Below are 23,232 nucleotides of genomic sequence, written 5' to 3' on the forward strand. Positions count from 1 at the left end.
ACACATATTTTACTGATCAGTATATGCTTTAGGTCATCCAATAGGCTTTCTTTTGTGTTTTGAGCTATACAAAAAAAAAAAATTTTGGACCATGTTTTCCTTGACCTTTGACCGAATGACTCTAAAACTGAATAAGCTCTAGATATTTACACAGGTAATACTAAGACCAAGTTTGATCCATCTAGGTTTCCTGATTGTTGAGATAAACAAGAAAAGGTGTTTTACTATCAAGGTTTTCCTTGACCTTGACCTTTGACCAAACTACTCCAAAATGTAATAATATCTGTGTATCTATCCGAGTAACAGTCCCATCAAGTTTGATCCATCTCGGCTTCTTGGTAGTTAAGTTATACGACCCACTATCCATCCAACGCCCCCCCTTGAAAAAAGTGTATTTTCTGTTACCTTTGACCTGTTACTGAAGGATTTCAAAATTGAATCACCTCTAGATAACTAATCAGTTACAAAACCGTAAGGGTTGTAAAGCTGACACCCTTTTGGTTTTATACAATGTTTGGGCATCACTCACTCAACTTCTACTCCAATTAAGGGTCACGGGGGGGGACTGGAGCCTATGACCCTATGACTGCCAGCAGTCATAGGGTGTGAGGCAGGGTGCACCCTGCTCAGGATGCCAGTCTGTTGCAGGGCCAGTGTTTTGGGCAGGAAATGTTAAACCTTAATTAAATTTTTAATTGTTGGTCACCCTCTATTTTTTTTTATTAATTTTTTGTTTTATTTTAATCAGGAACAAGGAGTTAAACAGTGATGCTATGAAATGACGGACGCTCTGTGAATGCAACAGCTAACAGCCCATTTAGGTGTCGCACTCTGATCACTTCCGCCATCTTTTCTGATGAAATAATGCTAAATTTACGTGGAAATGATTGTTGTACAAAAGCTTCAGATATCTGTTGCTGAGATAGATGATAATCAGTGAACTGCGGCTGATGACGCATGCACAGTGAAGGCAGGGTGGACCGAGTTTTAGGGTGGACATTTCAGTCGGCGACATCGTCTACTCAATGCAAGTGGTTCTCCTCCAGTAAGAGTTGATTTTACACTATGATGAGCTGATTTAACCCTGTGATAGTGTTACTTCCCCCAGTTCTTACTGTAATACTTTCTGTTACAAAGATTAAAATCGACATGTTCCTCAGTTTGAATTTATTGAAAGTCACGCTGAAAATCAGGCCCGGGTCCCCAGAGACACAACTTATGAGAGACCCCGAACATGGCCAACAAATGACTTTTATACAAGACAATGCAGGTGGTAGTCGGTGGGTTTTAGTCTCACAAACCTAATCTTGCTGGCTCCCCACAGACAGAGGGAAGCCCTCCCTATATCTGAAGCTTGCGCATATGTAATGGAGTGAAACATGACTCTTCTATTGAGACTTTAAACCAGGTTCCAGGCACTTCTAAACAGACAACAAAAGCAATACTTGTTAACTAACATAAAATAATAAAATAATGAATTAGCACAGATATTATCTAACAGTAGAGTATATTTAACTCTATTTAGACTGGGACCAAATGTTTTCCCAGCAGAGTAAATTTTACTCAGCAAAATTTACGGTGTACCCGACATTAAGTTTTTTGAACTGATTAACTGAATTGATTGTTCATTTATTTGTCTTAGAAGTAGAGTCAGGGCCCAAATATTGCAACCAAGTTTGAAGGAAATAGCTCAGCCAATGAAAACCCTAACCCTACCAATGTGCAGGATAGAAACCAGTGTGCTCAATCTTACATCAAGTCAACACTGAGAACATGCACTGGTGTCACTGGTTTCCACAACTACTGCATCATACTGAATCATCCTGAGTTCTAGGTGGCAACAACCTAGGCACCAAACTGATGCAGCCCCACATCTTAAAAATAACCACTTATCTGCTGCAGGCTGGTGGGTGTCCCTGTGCTGTTGTCTAGCTGATGGGGTCCACAACACCGAAGCCCCTTGCATATTTGATCATGCACAGAGAAATGCACCACATGGCCAGATTATCATAGCTGACACTCACTCACAATGCAAGTGACACTTCTTATCTGAGTCTCCCAAAGTAACTGCTCATTTGACACTGAACCATACCAGTGTCAATTAATTTTTTTTTTCATTTATATAGCGCCAAATCACAACAAGGTTACCTCAAGGTGCTTCAGACAAGTAAGGTCTAACTTTACCGACCCCCAGAGCAACAGTGGTAAGAAAGAACTCCCTCTGAGGAAGAAACCTCAAGCAAATCAGACTCAGAGGGGTGACCCTCTGCTTGGGCCATGACATAAATTACAGAGCAATTCACAAAACAAACATACAGGAAATGTTGCCGGTGTACAGAACGGTTTCCGGAACAGATACCACACCCATCTCTGGAAGGAGCCACATCTCGAACAGAGAGAAAAGAAAAAAGCAGAATCAAGCATCAGAAACACAACAAATACAGTGTAATTTGTCAGCATTAAGCCACAAGAAACACAGAAGAAATACTAAGGTTATCACTGGCCACTAGCCCTAAGCTTCACTAAAAAAATGAATTAAAAGAGTAAAAAGCATAGTAACATGCTATGCTAGTATGCTAGCCATATGAAAGGGAAAATAAGTGCATCTTAAGTGTGGACTTGAAAGTATCTACAGAATCTGACTTGTATTGATGCAAGGAGATCATTCCACAGAACAGGGGCACGATAAGAGAAAGCTCTGTGACCCGCAGACTTCTTGTTCACCCTAGGGACACTAAGTAGTCCTGCACTTTGAGAACGCAAATCCCGGGCCAGTACATAAGGTTTAATTAGGTCAGCTAGGTAGGGATTTTCAAATTGATTAACATCAATTTGAGCAGATGGAATCAGTTAATCAGTGAAATCACCTGTTGGAGTGTGTGGTTGCAAAGAAAACCTGCACCCTCTCGGCCCTTTCTGGAATGAGTTGAATACCTGTGCCTTAGAGCAATGGTTTTCTTCCAAGTTTGACAACCACACAATAAGACAGGAAGCACTGTCTTAATGGCTTATTATTATTATAATTATAATGAAGGCTTCACCTTCATTCTCCTGCAAAGATACTGATTTCACTAAAGACCTCTGTCCAGTGATCTCACAACTCCATAAGCTCTTTCCAGGTGTATGTCCATCTCAAAGACCAAGAACACAGACAAATGAATGTCACTACCAAGACAAGTGAATATGTCTACAATTTTAACAAATTTGCAGCCTACAGATATACTGCTGATGGCCACGTTGAGGAAATAATTGAAAGCCTGGAACTTAATCTGCATAAAAAAACCAAACAGAAACCCAGACATTCTGATTTATTGCCCTCAAAGTCAAGGTCAGTAAACCTTTCCTGACCAACAAAGGCACTTCAGCTGCTGGTTTCCGTAAACCTACCCAAAACGTAGTCCATGCAAGCACTGATCAGTCTCAGAGCCAGAACACATCCCTGATGGATGCCAGTGTTCCCTCACAAAAATTCAGTTTCTGCCCCCATGTCATACAGCACTCACAGTATCTGTGTATGGGCTGTCTTTGATACCCAGCAACGTTTTGGAAACCCAGAAATTCTCAGGATGTCAGAGAGAGCAATAAGATCAGCTGAATCAAACACTTTGTGAAAATAAACATTGGCTGCAAAGAACCACTGCCAGTATTGGATTGCATTATATGATTATGTGCAGAGCTGAGATGTGACTGATGCTTGACTTCTTGGCTGTGAAGCCAGATTGTTTCATTCGATGAGTGGTTCATAACAACTACCGAATCATGTTAACAGCAGGGGTGGTGGCCAAGTGGTTAATGCGCTTGGTTTCAGTTCAGAAGGTTCCGGGTTCAAATCCCACCCCTGCCACATTTCTCCATGTAATGTGGAGTTGCGTAAGGAAGGGCATCCGGCGTAAAACTTGTGCCAATTCAACATGCAGATCCGCCTTGGATTTGCTGTGGCGACCCCAAGTGCAAACAAGGGAGCAGCCAAAGGGACTTACTTACCGAATCATGTTAACAATGTGGCTTCGCAGCAGCACCGTGGCTTTGTGGTAAGAACTCCTGCATCACAGCAAGAAGGTTTCTGAGATCGCTTCCCAGCTGGTCCTTCCTGTATGGAGTTTACATGCTCTCATTTTGCAGGGGTTCCTCCCCCTTACAAAGACATGTAGGTTAACTGGTAATTTTGAACTGACTAAGTTTGAATGTGTTTGTCTGCCTATAGGTGGCGACAAACTAGTGACTTGTCTAGGGTGAAACCTCACCCAGTGAACACATTCCTGTAGTTGTTGGAATCCATGCAATCAGCCATTGTTTTCCAGAGTTTGACAACTAGTCATTTCTTCCATTCCATAGGCATTGGTAGGTACAATTCCATCAATCCGTTAATTATATTCATTTAAGATAATGCTTTCATTATCGGATTAGCTTTTCAGATAACTTTGAAAACCATCATCGGACCAATTAGCTTCCGATAAGTTTTGGTCTGATAACTTTTAGACTGCTAACATTTTTTGCAGATGTTTTTTTATAATAGATGTGTAGTTCTATCCTCTACAGACAAAGAAGAGCTAGTTCTAGAGGAAACTGCTCTATCCTCTGTAGGCAAAGGAGAACTGGTCATGTCATAGAACAGAACAGAACAGAATAGAATAGAATAGAATAGAATAGAATAGAATAGAATAGGAAAAAAAAAAGCACATTTCTTTTGACCCCATACCCCATATCACCCAAGTCATCCACAGGCATACAGTTTTAACTTATGGTTAAAATTTTAACCAAACTAATTTCGGACAAGTTATTTAAATTAACGTCACGTCTGAAGTTTTATAAAGTGAAAATATCAGATATATGTTTTAGTTTTAAAGTAATGCACTAATTTTGAAGGTTTTAGTGTGGACATGGTGTGCCCAGTGCATTATGGGTATTCACGACAGGAGAAATGCATTTGAGGCACTCTGATGAGGCTCCACATGGACAACAGCATTAAACTCTTTGTATATTGTGCCTAAAACTCTCGTGAATATATTCTCTTGGTTTATAGATGTTGTTATTGTGTTTGTTTTATGTAAAAATGCCAGAAGAAGCCCAGGTTGCTTCTCCAAAAGCCGAAAAGTCTGCTAAATTGTGATTCAGGCCGTGTGATATAACCGGCGTCAAAATGCATAGAATACTGCCATCTACTGGCGACCAGTTATATCACAGTGTTGTCGACTGCAGGATTTTAAAATTATCTGTAGGTTTCCAAAACCTGAGAGACCACACGTGGAAATAAAAAAAAAATCATAGATCTGACAGGTTTAGTTGTACAGTGTGTGGTGTCAGCCACACGGTCACATGTCACATTTAGCTCCTCACATCCTTCTTAACACACCACACATGGCAGGAATATCTGATAAGATTATATTTAGCGTCATCATGATTGTCGGGGCATCCTTAAGATTGTCGGAAGGGGAAGATTGGGTCCAATATCAGCCTGATTATCTTGCCATGTGAACCAGGCTTGATGTTATGACACCTCATGGAGCAACTGATTGATCTGTTATAACACCGCACGGAGCCACTAACCGATCAGATGTTTTGACGCCTCACAGAGTGACTGATTGATGCGTTATGGCACCGCACTGAATATTCAAAAGGCGATTCTTATCACCACACAATTTCAACCACATACTAGAAAGTTTTTTGACAGTTCTTGTTATTGAAAGAAACCTTGTCTCCCTAACCAGATAGAGTTGTGATGTCATCACGTATGCACTGTCTAGCGGGATCATGAAAATTTATTTCTTTTTTATACAAATGAAAAAAATGACATATTTTACAAAAGCACATTTATTTGTAAACACTGACACGTTACATTGATTCACTTCTGTTGTTTTTTTTTACATAGAATGAATTAATCAACCAATCAGTATGAGCGGAGGCTTAGTTTACCCATAATCCCCTTTGGGCATGTGTGTGTAAATGTTCAAATCTTCAGAATTAGTTCATTATTTTAAAATTAACAGATATGTGTTATATATCACTTTGTACATTTTAAGAGTTTACATTAATGTAGTTATTCTATCCTGAGTAATTTGATTTATAAAGCAAAACCATAATTCAAACCTGCTTTCCATTTCAAGACCTCCACCTCATCGCTGGACCATTGTATTCTGTCAAGGTAAATGGCACTTTCCTACAGCAGGGGCAAAGTGCACAAAGACAGAAGTGCTGGCTCATTGGCTGTTTGAGTTTGTGAGTGTCATTGGTTCTGTTATACGCTTTGGCGGTGTTTAAACACAAAATAAGATTCTTAGTAGCTGAGAGTGTATTTGAGGTAAAATTGAAAGTTATCAGTTATCTGTAGCTTCCAATATGTTTTTAGGCAGTTTATCGGTTTAGCATGAAGATAACTTTTCAGTTAGCTGGTTACCAGATATCGAAGTTAACTTTTTGGTTAGCTGTGCCCACCACTGTCCATAGGTATGATAACCATCTGCCAGAATACTCATCGGTACTCAGCCTCAGCAATGCTATATTTATGGATGGGAATCTGATGTGGGAGTGTGCAAACACTGCATAAACATCTTATTCATAAGTGAGGGGAATGGAGGGTGTTTTGGGCACTGGAACAGTCCCGGCGCCAGAAAAAAAATATTAAGGGGGCGATGAGTTTATCACAGGGGGCGGGGTCGCTCCCCCCCCCCCCCCAAAAAAAAAAGTGTGCACCGGAGGAGACGTGCCTCTGAGCGTGCGTAATGAATTGGGTGCGCTCCTGGAAAGCTCATGTATTTAGGCTATACCGTTGTAAGAGACTGACTGAGTAAGAGTAAAGACAGTATTTTTTTAATTATTATTTGAACGTATAGACCCTCGGGCAAGTGATCTCCTGCATACCACACAGAGCCGGTGTTCTGCTGAGATGAGGTGCGCCAACTTTCGACACTCTGAGCTGTGACGTACCTTCGTGTTGTCCAATAGGAACGCCGCGGCGGGCCAAAACACGGAAGACTCGTGGCAGAAACCATTGATCAGTACAAAATGGATTGGACCAATCCGACTGGTGCAGAAACCACTGATCTGTACAAAACTAACATGTGACAGGACTGCTCAGAGCAGTTTTCTGAAGAAAAATCATTGGAAATGTTTTTTTGTTGTTTGTTACCTCAAAATTTCTGATTACTGTTAAAAGAAAGTTTAGAACACTTGGAATTAAAATAGCTAAATAAATCAATAAATGGTTCTTTAGAAACCTTTCATCTGTACATTAAAACCACCTGTTATTTCATATTAGATAATTTCTTGTTTAACATAAGGAACCTCAGACATTTATTTTTAGACAAATAAAATAACATGGAAACTTGTATATTTTTTGAAGTCTGGTAGATTATTTATATCTTATTTCAACCACAAAAACAAACACTAAATAAATAAAAATGTTTATTATAAATGCAAAAGGAAATAATTTAACAATGACTGCAGTGTGATTGTAAAGTAGGATTTCTGTGACATAAACCTCATGAGGAATTTTTTTTATAGTCATTTAAACTTGTAATTTCGTCAGAATATGTAATTGCCTTTAATGTTATCAGGACAGAGTCATTTCTAAAATATGAATTTGAGTACAATAAGTGGAGCGCTACTACCTGTGCAAATGTCTTTTGACTTTGATTTGTGGACATTTTTAATGATCCGTTCATTTATTGTTAAAATATAAAATGAAACAGCTTTTTAAAAAAAATAATAAAATAGTTGCTGTTCAAAGAGCCTTTAATTTAGAAGCAGGTGATGTTCTGCTGGATTCTCGGGACCAGATGAAGGTCTCTTCTGCAGCTTTGAACTCTGGTGGTGTTGCTGAAAAGCAGAGATGTTTTCTTTCGACTGGACTTCGTGGTGTTCAGCTCATCAATGGAAGTTTGGTTGTCTGCACAGCAAATGTTCCTGATTGGGACAAATAAAAATATTTCTTTAAATATAAAGAAACACTAAACAGTTTATACATAAAAAGGGGGGGGGGGGGGGGGGGGGGGGGGACGGCAAAAAACGATGGAAAAAACGCCCGAAAAAATAAGTTATTTAAAGTTGAGCTTTTCTGGTGTCTGAAAAAAGCTGTAGCTTTATTTGGTAAAAATAAAAAAGACTGAACCATTTACAAATTAAAAGTGTTCACTCAGATCAGGTGTGCTAAAAGGCTAAGATAATGTTAGCCGATCATTAAACCTTCACAGTTCATTAAACGTCACGTTTTATTTTTACATTATTCTCACCTCAGTAAAGCTGCAGAACTAAACTCTGTTGGGCAAACTGGGACTTCGCATATATCCAAAAAATGGGAGATTTCGGACTGAGTGGGTTTGCTCCATCACCCCGGCGGCCTGGATCGCTCTGCACAGTGATGATGACTGAAGGCCGGCTTCTCCGTGCAGGTCGGTCCGCTGTCGCGGTTCGATCGATATCCCACCAAGTCGGCAGTCCTCGGTCGGTGTCACTCCGAAAAGTAGCTGAAAAAAGCTTCTCCCAGCAGAGTGATGGGAGAATCGTCCTACTGCTGTTTTTTAAAGGTTTTTTTGTGGTTCAGGCGACCGAAGTTCAAGACGGCGATCGCTGAACTATTTTCAGATTGTGGAAACAGCCAGAGTGTGACGTAGCAATCTCAGCCCCCTTGCTGCTTCCCAAGCGACACGTCTGACGTCACGATGCGTTGGAAACGCACCGCCCTCTGCCGCATTGACAAGCACAACCCTCAACCTATCAAATCCCTTGAACACAGACACACGCCATATCCGTTTGTTTTAAAATTAATTACTTTAGTTAATGAATTTGGTTTATTTGTTAAATACGTGATATTATTGAATAACTAATATTTTGCTATATTTTCCAGTATTTCTTTTTCTTTCTTTTTTATTTTTTTGATAACTCTAACATCCGAGGGGGCGAGGTTGACGACGTGAGGGGGCGTCGCCCCCAAACACCCCCTCGTGACACCGGCTATGCACTGGAATGATGGTGTTTCGTGCTTCAAAATGTCAGCCATCATCCCAGTGCCCAAAACACCCTCCATTACCAGCCTTAATGATTACCGCCTGTAGCCCTCACTTCCATAATCATGAAGTGCTTTGAAAGACTAATAAAAGAGCACATCAACTCCATTTTACCTCCCACATTTGACCCCCTACAGTTTGCGTACTGACCAAACCGCTCTGTTGAGGATGCCTGATCCACTGCACTCCACCTAACACCTGGACAGGAGAAATGCATGGGCCCAGACACTGCTGGTTGACTTTCATTCTGCATTTAACACTATAATCCCACAGCATCTGACTGACAAACTGGGCCCACTGGGACTGAACATCCCCCTGCTGACCTGGAAACTGGACTTTTTGTCAAACAGGCCCTAGTTTGTGTGCGGCGGTAACAACAGCAGGTCGAACACCATCACCTTAAGCACAGGCTCTCCACAAGGCTGTGCTGAGTTTCCTCCTCTTCATCCTCATGACCCACAACTGTTGTACAAAGTTCAGCAAAAATCACATCATAAAAAAAGCTGACGACACAACCGTAGTAGGGAGGAGATGAGACTCTTCACTGATTGGTCCAACAATAACAATCTGATCCTGAATGTGGAGAAAACCAAGGAGCTGGTGATTGACTACAGGAGAAGATGCCCCCCCAATACTGTTGTGGTGTTTATCTGTTTAAGGGGTTTTATTAGTTTTTGTGTTATGTCTGTCCGCTGTGCATCTACCTCCCTGTTACATGTCTGAGTCCGCGTGTGTACGGCAGATGTACCTGTCTCCCTGCTCCCAGCATGTGCATGCACATGTGCTTGTGCACTGGTCCCCCTGTTCCCTGTCGTGTCTTCTTTGCCTCCGCCCATCCTCCGTCTCTGGTATGTCTAATGTCTGCTTTGTGTCCGAGTCTTGTGTGACTCGCGTGCCTGGATGTGTGAGTCTTGGTATGGATATCTATCATCACCATTCATGTGTGTCTCCTTTCAATTTGTGTATGTGGTGGGTGTGTCTCTCTGTGTTTGTCCCCCTTCCAGTGGTTTCTTATTTCAGTTACTTGCGTGTGTCTTTCGGTTCATTGGTGTATCCGTTTCCAGAGTGTATCAGTTATGTTGTGTTTATTTTATTACTTGTGGTGATTTTTGGTTCTTCTGTGTCCATTATGTATGTTGGTTATTTTTTAGTATCTTTGGTTTCTTTGATTAGTCTATGTAAGAGTGTCTCAGTTATCTCTTTGTTTGCATTCATTATATAAGGTGTATTTTTGGTTAGGGTTCATTGTGCTCTGTTATGTTCAGTCACTTGTGGATGTCTTGATATTTGCCATCCCCGTGTGTTTTGTTTGTTCCTCACGTGTTCCAGTCCTCTTTGATTACTGCACCTGTTGTTTTATTAGTCTGTGTATTTAAGCCACTCCCTTGTCATCTTTGCTTTGCGGGTCCATTGTATGTTGTATGCTATGTGTCTCCAGTTGTCCCGAATATCTTGTGTAGTTTGGCACATTTGGTCAACTGTGGTTTGAGTTGCCTCCTCACTGTCACACCTTCCTGAAATCCTCCACCCTGAGTTTGGGTTGGTAGCTGTATTTTTATTGTTCCCCTCCACACCAGCTTGTTAGTTTTTCATCACCTGTTTATATTAAAGCACCTTGAATTTTGGAACCTTACCCCGGTGTCCTTGGCTGTACTGCTTTTGGGATTTGACTCTGTTTAGTTCCTGAATGCAACACATACACCCATTTACATCAAGGGCTCTGCTGTGGAGATTGTGCAGCAATAAAAATTCATGGGGGTTCATGTCTCTGACAACCTGACCTGGTCTCTACACATATCCTCTCTGGTTAAAAAAAGGCCAACCAATGTCTGCGGTTTCTCTGCAAGTTAAAACGTGCCCATCTGAGCCTAGCTATCCTCACCTCCATCTATAGACAAACTATAGAGTGTACTAACCAGTAGTATCTCTCTGTGGCATGAAAGTAGCAGCTTTGCAGACAGTAAGGCACTGGGTTGTGAGGTTAGCAGAGAGGACTATTAGGGCCAGGCTGCCAACCATTGGTGAACAGCGCTACTTGTCCAGGGCAAGAAGGATAATCAGAGACGCACATCCCTTTAACAAACTAGTAGAGAAGCTTGAATCTTCGACTGGACTGGGTTACTTGAAGTGAGGACATTTCGCCTCTAATCACAGAAGCTTCCTCAGCTAAAATTCTTGCTTTGGTAGTCTGACTTCTGTCTTGACTCTTGTAGAGAAGAATAACAGAAGCCATCAAAAGCTGGAGTTTTAAACCTAGCCAGACCCCTCCTACAGAGAGGCAGACTGCTATTGGCTAGTGACTAACAATTGCTCTAATTAGCACCTATTGTGCTCTAGTTAGCACCCTCTTAATGACAGGGCAGCTGTCCCTCCTAACGATGGGACTTACACCTCTCCTGATGACTCTCCTGATGACTCTCCTGACGATGTGAATGACTCATTACCATGAACAAAAGACTGAAACTGCTTTGGCCTGAGTACCCCATTGTAAACAGGTAGATGGTACCATAGACTGAGGTGCAAAATGCATTCTCAGGTAAAGTTTTACCCAAACGCCATAAGACAGTTAAATACAAATTTATAGAAAGAACTGTGCAACATAGAATGTAGGATATAGAATACACTGTAGAATCTGGTAACAACTTTATCCTTGTAGCATCTTCATATGTGCATTATCCCATGTCCTTTATTTATTTATTATATGTTGTGTTTATACAGATATAGAGACAGTTATCGATAGTTTTTTTCCCCAAACACAAATTATTACTATCAGACACCTTGGACTTTTATTCGATGATTTAATTCTGTGTTTTTATTTATTCATGCAGTGCATTGATCTTTCATTCTGTGAAGCATCTGTGATGTTTTTAACCCTCTGGGGTCCGAGTGCATTTTTTGGACAGTTCACTCGCCTGGCATAAATGTTTTATTATTGCTGTTAACAGCTCTCCCTGCATCCCACAATCAAGTTTTATGTCTCTTTTTTCAGGACAACCTGTGCTTTCAGAATATATATGTTTTTGTTGTATTTTATAAGCAGTGATGCCGGTAACGCGTTACTTAGTAACGCGTTACTCTAATCTGACCACTTTTTTTAGTAACGAGTAATCTAACGCGTTAATCTTTCCAAATCAGTAATCAGATTAAAGTTACTTCTCCAAGTCACTGTGCGTTACTATTATTTTTGCATTGTGGGTTGATAGCAGCATTAAACTTGGTCCGTGGGCAGGAGGTCGGGGTTTGACTGAACTACACACTTTAAGCGAGCTGTGAGCTTTTCATCCGCGGTTTTCTGCAGCAGCTACGACTCGTCCTCACCTCTTAAAGCATGGTGACAACAGCACACCTGCACTGAACTTTACAAAGACATTTTTATGTTTTATTTTTCTCCTTTATTTAGAATTCTGATCTGAGTCGCTCCGTATCGTCTCGTTAAAAACAGCTGATCCTCCGTGACGTGTCAACAACTAACACTATTTTCCACTCAAATGCACCTAAACTCTCTTTCTGAAGACCACATGATGTGAAAACGCAATAAAACTTTCTTACCTGTAAATCTGGTCATGTTTTCTGCATAAATAAATGTTATCCATTCTTTGTGCTCAACCACCAAAGCAGGGGCGAATCCAGATGGAATGGGGGCGTGGGGCAAGGATGTGCCCCCACAACACCCCTAGATTAAAGGTCCAGTTTTGAAGCCTTTTTTTTGCTACAACTACTAATACTACTTATAATAATAATAATTTCGACAAGTAAAATGTTTAGAGAGAATTTAAATGTTAGAATAATGTTAGAAAGAATTTAATAGTTACATTTATAAACAATGTAGGCTAGAAATTGCAAGTTTTACTGTTACAGTGCTGTCAACAGTGAAATATGAGATCAAGAAAGAGGTCTTTATTTTACTTTTTATAAAACAAGTATTTATTTTCATTGAAGTCAAGAAAGGGTGACTATAAAGCGAGTTTTGGCTAAACAAGTATCATTGTCATGTTGAGGTGGCAGAGGGTTGTTGTCGACAGCTGGGGAAAGTAACTAAAAAAGTAACTAGTAATCTAACTTAGTTACTTTTACAACTGAGTAATCAGTAAAGTAACTAAGTTACTTTTTCAAGGAGTAATCAGTAATCAGTAATTGGATTACTTTTTCAAAGTAACTGTGGCAACACTGTTTATAAGTGTAATAAAGGTTTACAATCAAAAATAGGCAAGGAAAAAATAAAGCGAAAAATAATTTTCCACACACATTTATTCAAAACTCACAGCAATCTATAATAAACAACTGTTTTGACACATTATAAAGGTAATTTGAGGTCTTGTGTCAAAGAGTGTACAACAAAAATGTTTCATCAATAAACACAAATGCACATTTTGAACAATATGTACAAAATGGTCTATGTGTTTTGTTGTCCATTGATATGGTAAACAGTGCTTTATGCAGAGAAAGCAACAGAGTTATCCAGTAACATTCACATGCAAACTAGTGGAGCAATCCTGATAGTTACACACTCTTTGTTTGAGCACGTGAGATTGTCATCAGAGGCTCTCCATCTGCTTTCACTGATCGCTGTGCATAATGGCACAGGGCACACTGAGTATGTACTAATAGTATGTACTCATTGGAGCACCCAGGGGGCTATTCAAACGGGCCAATTAGTAACACATCACTCCTGAAAATGATCTTTGACTTTTCACGCGAGGTAAATCTGCCCTACGATTGGATTTTGGAAAACCATGTGATGGTGAACCAATTCCGATTAGACACTCACATTGCGCACCACACATCTTCTATGAGGAGTACAAAGATGGCCGATGGCTGGCTCGAAAGTGCGCGGAGTTAACTTTTCAGCAAAAAAAGTACGTTTCTATCTCATATCATTAAAAAGTTATTTATAACTTAGTAAAGCTTGGTCGTCGGCCCCAGAGGGTTAACTGAATGACAATAAAAATGGGTCTAAGTCTAAGTCAAGGCTGGTGACACCACAAACAAGGCATGTGGCCGCTTTCTCCCTCCCACACACAGGCTGCTGCAGCAAGGGGAAACAACAAGCAAACAAACAACAAGAACAGGTCAGGGCAGAAAATGACATTGTGATAGGGTCAGATTGTTAAAGTAGACCTGCATTGAAATAAATGCAGTCAGATCCTTGGACCAAAAAATGACTTATATTTACATATAAGATCTTTCTGAATGTAGTAAAGTAAATCTGCAAGCCCAGATCTGTCATTCAACGGAGAAATCTTCATTTGAAAATGACAAATTTACAGCTAACATTTAGCCATCCGCAAATTGTCCCTCTCATCATGGACGCTGCTGAGACGTCAGGGACAAGACCCTCTCCCAGCATGCATTGTGCGCGCCAACTGTAATTTGTGGATTTACGTCAGTTTGCATCTGCACCTTTTTCTTGTCTTTATACGGAAGGATCTACTTTTTAAAACTTCATATTGTCTTGCTGTACGCTTGATGAGTACACATTTCTTTTATTTGTGCTTGAAAATTATTTTTGTGGACTTTTTCATACGCCCGTTTGATTGAGTGGTGTCGCATTGAAAATCTACTGTCTTTCACCTCCGGTGTACCATCGCGGGCTACGGAGGCGAGACCCGCAAAGAATTCAAGTAATTAAAAATATATAAACCTCTCTCAGCGGCCACGGAGTTCTGCGGCTCCGATTACCGAGACGTGCAGTGCTGCAGATTTTGCAGCAAGAAGTCTGTACTTGCGAGCAACAGGTGTCACCGCGCGCACTGCATTAAAATGGCGAGCGTAGTCTCTGGACTTGTGCCAAGTTGGCTGCAACTCCATTCAGTAGACAGAGAGGTGGTGCTGGCTGCACAGCAGACACGGGGGTGTGAGTGCCGCGGCGGAATTTAACGAGCGCATGCACTCGGTAAGCGTATCGGGGGCAGTGAGAGCGAGGCGTCGGGGAATAATGTCGCCCGCTGTCGATGCTGCCGCTGATCTGATCCCCGGATCTGAGCAAGCAGAGCTGTATCTCACATTCATTGCAGCTTACTTTTGGATGTTGAAACCAGGATGTGTATAACAGTAACATTACTAAGAGATAAAATCAATTTCAATGTCGGATCGGACTGAAGGCAGGAGCGCATCGTCTTGTCACCGACGTCATGGAAATGATCCGGATGTACAAACTGTTTTCACAGAGGGCTAAATGTTAGCTGCAAATTTGTCATTTTTAAACAAATATTTCTCCGCTGAATTACAAATTTGGGCTTACAGATTTACTTTACTGCATTCACAAGGGTCTTATAAATACATATCAGCTATTTCTTTTCTGAAATCTGACCACATTTATTTCAATGCAGGTCTCCTTTAAACTGTTTTCTGTGTACATCTCACTAGCTGTCTTGAGGCAGCTGTTATTTTCTTGTTTGGAATTCATTTCAGTGCTTATTTGAATCTAAAATGCTGAAATTATCTCTGTGGCCAGAAATCTAAAATGAAATAAAATGATCAAACCATATACTTACGGTCGCTGAGAAATCCACATCGAGTAACCCCCCCCCCCCCCCCCTCCCCACAATCCGTGTACTAAAGTAAGCCAAAGTGTAGCACCACCCACAACCAAAAATTTCAAATGACAGGTCTGAAAGCTAAAAACATGCTTCAAATTATTTCTGATTTAATGCACCGATGTTCACAAGGCAGGAGCAACTACAAATCTAAGTAGTTAGTATTTCTTATGTTGTTATTTTGATTGATGAGCGCAGTTCTGTAAATTAAAAGCATTGAGCCAAAAAGCAAAAGCACAACAGCGTTCTGCATTCTGCTCCTCTCTCCTCTTGCATCCCCTGGATCTTGTCCGTCTTTTCTGTTGGATGCCAAACTGCAGCCTGCCAGATGCCAGGGAAACTAAGGCCAGTGCCAGTCCCATCAGGGAGGCTCCAGACCACAGTCCCAGTGCGCACGCCTAGGCGACGCTCCGCCATCAGGCTGAGCCATCACAAAGAGACGAGGCAGCATACATTTATTGCCAAAATTGGGGTGATTTTCATTCTTTTTTTGCACAGACACACATGACCAGGGTCTGTATATTCCATGTAATTTTACAGCCCGTCCATTACTGAGTGAATGAACTGAAGACAAGCATGACTGCTCAAGGATACTTCACAAAACCTAGACGTTGGATTAAGCTGGAATTTCCCGGGCAACCCCTCTAAAAAAAGCACTGACTCGGTTTCAGTAGAGGTGCATAAATTACCATGGTGACACATTCTGCGTGGCCAGCCTGCTCCAGACCAGGCTAACTGCCAGGCTTAATTAATCTTTTTGTCTTTTATGTCTCATCAGCGGTCACTCAGATTATGTAATGAGTTTAATTCTCATGCACAGCACTAAAATATGACAGGCATTTATTACAATTTAAAATACTGCATTAAATTGTGTTAAAAATACAATTTAAAATACTGCATTTTTTTTTCAATTGATCTATATCAGACATATTAAACATGAGTCAAACACAGATCTGTGTGTATTCGGTTTCACTCTATTTCAAAAGCACCGCTACATCAGTACTTATTGCTGGATCACCAGAAGCACCGTCCACACTTTAAAAGCATATAATAATAACTAGCACGTTATTATAGATTGGGTAGTGTTTCTAAAATAGGCAGCTGACATTTTGCTGGGGTGGTAATAAATTATGCACAGTTTCCATAATGATTTGGAATGGTGTGTGAGTCCAGAGTGTACTTGTCAAAATCCATTATTCACTGTTGTTATGTAAAAATCTGTAATTTCTCCAAAAATATTAGCCCTGTCAGCATTCCATTTTGGCTGCCTTCATCCTTGATCCAAAATGTGTAAGCATACCAAACGGCAAATGTCAGCTCTCCCCAGATTGTCCATGATCAAAGTTTCATGCACACACATCAAGCTTTTTGTCTTTTCTGCATTCTGCTGCAAGCAGGCACTTTTAATTTAACACACCCAGAAACAGATGGTGGCATACAACATCAAACCCAGTACAGTTTTCACTCATGGTAACAGCAACATGACACTTTATTAAACTGGCTAAACCAATTGAACTACAAAAACACAATAAATCACTAACACTAACACCACTGATAAACTAACATGAAACACAATAACAACATTTAAAACCCCAAAACCCTGAACTCCCATGGTACATTACAGCAAAATGTCCATCGCCCACTGTTGTTAGCTATAATATCACTAATTTCTCCAAAAATAGTAGTCCTATGAACTTTCCATTTTCACAACATTCATCCTAGAACCAAAATACATAGGCATACCAAAAGGTAAATGTCAGCTCTTCCCAGTTTCTCCTTGATCAAAGCCATACACACTCATGCATGCACACACAGAGTCCACTTGGCTATAATAATAATAATAATAATAATAATAAAGGGCAGTTCAGTAATTTAGTGGTTAACACTGTTGCTTCACAGCAAGAAGGTCCTGGGATTGCATCCCACCTGGTCCGTTCTGTGTGGAGTTTGCATGTTCTCCTCATGTTTGCATGGGTTCCCTCCAGGTGCTAAACTTCCTCCCACCACCAAAGACTTGCAGGTTAGATGAAATGGAAATTTTAAATTGACCATAGGTATAAATGTGTTGGTCCGTCTCCATGTGACCCTGAGACAGACAGATTTTGGGGTGAATGTAGCTTTAACAACTAAAACATCCACCAGTCCTTCATCTAAGTCATTCAAACAGAATTTTTTAGTTTGCACCTATAGTGATGCACTAAGTGGAAATTATAAGAGACACATAAAAACTGTGTGTTTGCTTTGTTATTTTGCAAATAAATAAATATGTAAATAAAAATAATAAATAAATAAGTTAAAGGGCTGCTTGGATTGAAGGTAGTTTTTTAATGCATTGCAGAGATGTTCAGTCTTTTTTTATTATATGCAATGGGGTGATCAGCAGATACTAGATAGAAGGTTAACTGACTGAGATCAGGATCAAGTGCTTCCAAAATTTTAAAGGGACATCCATAATAAGACTAATAATTTGCATGATAGTCATTGTCAGTGTAATATGATGTTTATGAAGATCTTGCATATATGTTTTTTTCAAGGAATGATGAAAAACAGATGCAGGTGAGATTATCAGAAATGGCTGACAATATCACAGGTTATTAGAGCCATTCTAAGTCAAAAATAATACAAATGTTGTATGGCTGGGGGGGGCCTGGCTGCCTTTTGTTTGTCTTCTGTGCTGTCTCTTGTTTTTCCTTCCAGGTGGCACGCATTTAGGACTGAGTGGCTGTGTGGCTGAGTCATCAGGACCTCACCCTGATCACCTGAGGCTGATCATGTGCAGCTCGTCAGGACTCACAGCTGTGGTGCATCTACACGGATTGGAGCATGGTGGCATTTAAGTCTGGAGTACACAGTGTGTATTTGCCAGAGACTCGACCTTGTGACCAGACGGGTGAGATTGTCGTCTCTAGAGCCATCTCATCATCAGTGGATGCAGAGACTGTACCAGGTTTGACACCATGGTCTGTGAAAGAGGAGGGGGTGAGGTCTCACGCTCGTCAGCACACTTCCTGAGGTACATTAGGTTTTGTGACTAACATTTGTACAGTCAGTATATGTGGTGTCCCTCACACCTTATTGTATTGAGCTGTTATGTTAGTCGTTTAATCAGCTTCCACTGCAGTTTGAGTATGTGAACAGGGTGTTCCATGCCTGCAGGGTGGGAAGCTGATTAGTGATTAAGCCAGGAAGTGTTTGCTGTTTATGTACACTTTTGAGCGGTCTCTCTGTGTGTGGAGTGTGGACTCACATGATGGTTTCTTCTTTCACAGACTCAGTTTGTCGCGGCCACCTGGGGGGTGTCGGCGGGGTCCTTGGGTCCGAACTGTTTCTGGCTCTGGACCATTTGTGCAGCTGGGAGCGCACCGTAAATCCACCACGCCAGACCGCGCACTCATTTGTTGTATTTTTCCACATCACTGTTATGTAATTAAATTTAGTTATCCTTTGTACCGTGCTCTGCTTATTTCATACTGGGTCCTTCAAACGCTGGTCGGTTCTCCGGGCTGCGTCCGACACATAACAGTAGTCTCTGGCCATTACATCATGGACCCAGCGGTAGCAGAGACGGTACCGCGCCGGGAAGGCGGCAACAGACGTTCAGAAGTTATCCGGATCAGTTGCAGGTACTCTCCGCCCGGATGGTGCGTGTCGAAGAACCCATTATCGAATACTGATTTGACCTCTCTTGCAGCCGTGTTCCTGTGTTGTGCCTTATCCGAGGGTCGTGGTGGAGTGTGACTGGCGACGGCTTCGCGTCACACTTCGACCGGATAAGAGGTTTAAACGGGAGCTGCAAGAGTGTGTCTGTAATGGGTGAACGCGCACGGCGGAGCTCTGTGGCACGGGTCGCTGAGCTTCCGGTTTTACAGTTGTAGCCCCGTTTCCCCGGGTGAAGATAACTACTGCGTTTGTTGTCAGCTCCGGCGTAATTTAGTTGAAGCACATTTGTGGTTGTGTTTTACACATAGCTGCGCACAGGAAAAGCAGCATGTTGTTTTCTCTGTCGCCAAAGGGGTTTTTATTTTCAGCACTCTGGCTCCCTCTGTTGGTGACTGAGTCACATTACCGTTAAGCTCTTAAATTGGAACAGGTGTGTTCCATTTGTTTGAGCTTAACGGTATACGTCACTTATTAGTTTTGTGTTGTAGGTGTTTTTTGAGTTGGTTTTTGTGTGGGATTTTTTTTACACTATTAGTGTCTGGGGTCGTGACCCTGCAGTCTGTCTGGGGCATAAACAGGACCATAATAACTGTATGTTAGTCTGTTAGTCTTTTTTTTAATTTCTTTTAGTTTCACCTCCCAGGGTTTGATGGGACGGTCCCCTGGGGGGTGATGGGGGGGTAATTGGGTTGTTTTTTCTTTCTTTTTTTTTGTTTTTGTTATGCCCCCTCTTCTCCTCTGGCTCCAGCCGTGTGAGCCGTATGTGTCGGCGTTGCTGGAGTGGTGCAGTTTGGTTATGCTGGGCGTTTCCCAGGTAACCTCTGCACCCGGGAGGGGGGGGGGGGTTTGGGGTATTTTCTTTTTATTCCCTCTCTTCTCCTCTGGCTCCAGCCGTGTGAGCCGTACATGTCGGCGTTGCTGGAGTGGTGCAGTTTGGTTATGCTGGGCGTTTCCCAGGTAACCTCTGCACCCGGGAGGGGGGCGGGGGTTTGGGGTATTTTCTTTTTATTCCCTCTCTTCTCCTCTGGCTCCAGCCGTGTGAGCCGTATGTGTCGGCATTGCTGGAGTGGTGCAGTTTGGTTATGCTGGGCGTTTCCCAGGTAACCTCTGCACCTGGGAGGGGAGGGGGGGGTTCAGGGTGTTGGTTTTTTTTGTTGGTTCCCTGTTCCACCTCCGGCTTCAGCGCGCCTTTGAGCCATCTGCCATTGGCGTGGCTGAGGTTTGGGGCAGTGGAATATACCCGCAGCTGGTGGCTGGTTTGGAAGTCGGAGGGGTGGCGCTGTTTTGTGCCGTCTGCCATAACCGCTGTTCCATTCCTCCCGGTTGACTTCTGGGGTATAGTCATGGTTGGTGACGCTGGACGTGCTTCCAGTTTCCACTGCGCCGAGGGGGTGGGGTTGGGGTTGTTTTGTTTGTTTGTTTGTTTTTTTTCTCCTTTTGTTTTTCCCCCCAGTTTCTGCCCTCAGGGTGTGACTGTGGTGTCCTCTGGGGGGGAAAGGGCTGTGGGTCCATCTAGCCATAGACGGCCGGGGCTGGGTCCGTTGGTCATGAGGGGGGGCGTCTCCTGGGGTTGATGGAACGGTCCTCTGGGAGGCGCTGGGAGCCCCCGTGGGTGACTTTGGAGCCCAGAGGGACCTCGGCTGTGGTTATTACTCCTGGAGCTGGCGGGATGTCCTCTGGGGGGTGTTGGTCCCTACATGTCATCGGGGGGGTGTTACCATTTTTATTTGCAAGCTTAAGTTTGGGTTGTTTTTCTTTTCTCCTCTTCCCGGGGTTTGATGCGATGGTCCCCTGGGGAGGGGGGGGGGGTGGTTTGGTTGTTTGTGTTTGTCTTTTTTGTTTTATGATTAATCAGACTTTACACATGGTTGGACAAAGGCTGACCGCACAGGTTCAAGAACTCCTGGCCACACCTGTGCAAATTGACTGACAGAAACAAAGGCAAAGATGCAGCCAGAGGAGAAGACATCAACCGTTCTGTTAGATGAAGATTCTGTTGGAAGATGAATGCAGATACTGTTTCCAGCCATGGTCCCTGGAGGGGGGTGTTTCTCCTGGGCCAGGTTTGTGTGGTCGCCGGGAGGCTTCCCGTGAGGGTGGGGTGCTGTTGTATGGCTGGGGGGGCCTGGCTGCCTTTTCTTTCTGTCTTCTGTGCTGTCTCTTGTTTTTCCTTCCAGGTGGCGCGCGTTTAGGACTGAGTGGCTGTGTGGCTGAGTCATCAGGACCTCACCCTGATCACCTGAGGCTGATCATGTGCAGCTCGTCAGGACTCACAGCTGTGGTGCATCTACACGGATTGGAGCATGGTGGCATTTAAGTCTGGAGTACACAGTGTGTATTTGCCAGAGACTCGACCTTGTGACCAGACGGGTGAGATCGTCGTCTCTAGAGCCATCTCATCATCAGTGGATGCAGAGACTGTACCAGGTTTGACACCATGGTCTGTGAAAGAGGAGGGGGTGAGGTCTCACGCTTGTCAGCACACTTCCTGAGGTACATTAGGTTTTGTGACTAACATTTGTACAGTCAGTATATGTGGTGTCCCTCACACCTTATTGTATTGAGCTATGTTAGTCGTTTAATCAGCTTCCACTGCAGTTTGAGTATGTGAACAGGGTGTTCCATGCCTGCAGGGTGGGAAGCTGATTAGTGATTAAGCCAGGAAGTGTTTGCTGTTTATGTACACCTTTGAGCAGTCTCTCTGTGTGTGGAGTGTGGACTCACATGATGGTTTCTTCTTTCACAGACTCGGTTTGTCGCGGCCACCTGGGGGGTGTCAGCGGGGTCCTTGGGTCCGAACTGTTTCTGGCTCTGGACCGTTTGTGCAGCTGGGAGCGCACCGTAAATCCACCATGCCAGACCACGCACTCATTTGTTGTATTTTTCCACATCACTGTTATGTAATTAAATTTAGTTATCCTTTGTACCGTGCTCTGCTTATTTCATACTGGGTCCTTCAAACGCTGGTCGGTTCTCCGGGCTGCGTCCGACACATAACAAATTTACAAATGTAATTAAAAGAAAGTTAGGTTTTACACCATGCATCCCGTCAGTGACACCATGGAGCCACTTCTTTTTACACCTGTTTCCAAATAAGAAGGTCCCTGGTTCAAAGCCAGCAGTGTGCATGGGTAAGTCAAAATAGAATGAGAGACGGACGCCACTGCCATTAGTAATTATCTGGGTTCAATGTTGTGAGTGTAGCATGTTTTATATTTCATGCTATGGTGAATGTTTTTTTTAACTCCTGAGAGTCATTTAGTACAAATCTATAGAACATTTATTCATGATATGACTTGAAAAGCTGCAATATCAGGTCACAAAGAGGTGGTAAAGCTTTTGTCACCCACAGCACACTTATATTGTTATATTGTTGCTTGAAATTGAAAAAAATATATATTTTTCACTTAGAAACATAAAATAATTGTGTTAGTTGGACACATTCTGATCACATTCAACCGATGTACATATTTAAGTTATGCATCCTTGTTTTTGTGTATGTATTTTTAACCTTACGTAGGCTGTAGTGTACCACAGTATGCATCTGCAATGAATTTGTTTATTTTTACAGAGCAATATACAGTGCCCTCCAAAAGTATTAGAATACTTGGTATTTTACACATTTTGATTTGTTTAAGCCATTTCAAATACAATATATATATATATATATATATATATATATATATATATATTTTTTTTTTTTTTTTTTTTTTTTTTTTTTTTTTTTTTTTTTTTCCACCAAAACATCACATCTTGGCTTGCATCTCAGATGTGCCTTCTGGCAAATTGTAGTTGAACTTTCAGCTTTTATTAAGAAAATTCTACTCTGTACCACTTCATCATGAAGCTGTATAATTGGTGATACAAAATGCATCCATCCCCTGCCTTGTCTGAAGAAAACTGGCAATAAAACTGATTATTTACAGGTATTATACCAAAGTGTTCCATTACTTATGCAACCTATCATCTTGGCTTTTCTATTTTTAATTATTTTAACTCAAGTTGTAGAGATTTACTTACAGTTTGAGTTTAAG

General features: G+C 41.9%; 1 long non-coding RNA gene across 1 annotated transcript; it reads right to left on the minus strand.

The window, feature by feature from the left end:
* Positions 1-930: 930 nt before the first annotated feature.
* On the minus strand, positions 931-23,008 carry LOC117507553. Its single transcript, XR_004559745.1, has 3 exons — positions 22,997-23,008; positions 12,544-12,546; positions 931-1,073 (listed from the first exon to the last, which is right to left on the minus strand). It is a non-coding gene; the product is annotated as an uncharacterized LOC117507553 (long non-coding RNA).
* Positions 23,009-23,232: the final 224 nt, after the last annotated feature.

The sequence above is a fragment of the Thalassophryne amazonica genome, chromosome 3, assembly GCF_902500255.1.
Source record: "Thalassophryne amazonica chromosome 3, fThaAma1.1, whole genome shotgun sequence".
NCBI lineage: Eukaryota > Metazoa > Chordata > Actinopteri > Batrachoidiformes > Batrachoididae > Thalassophryne > Thalassophryne amazonica.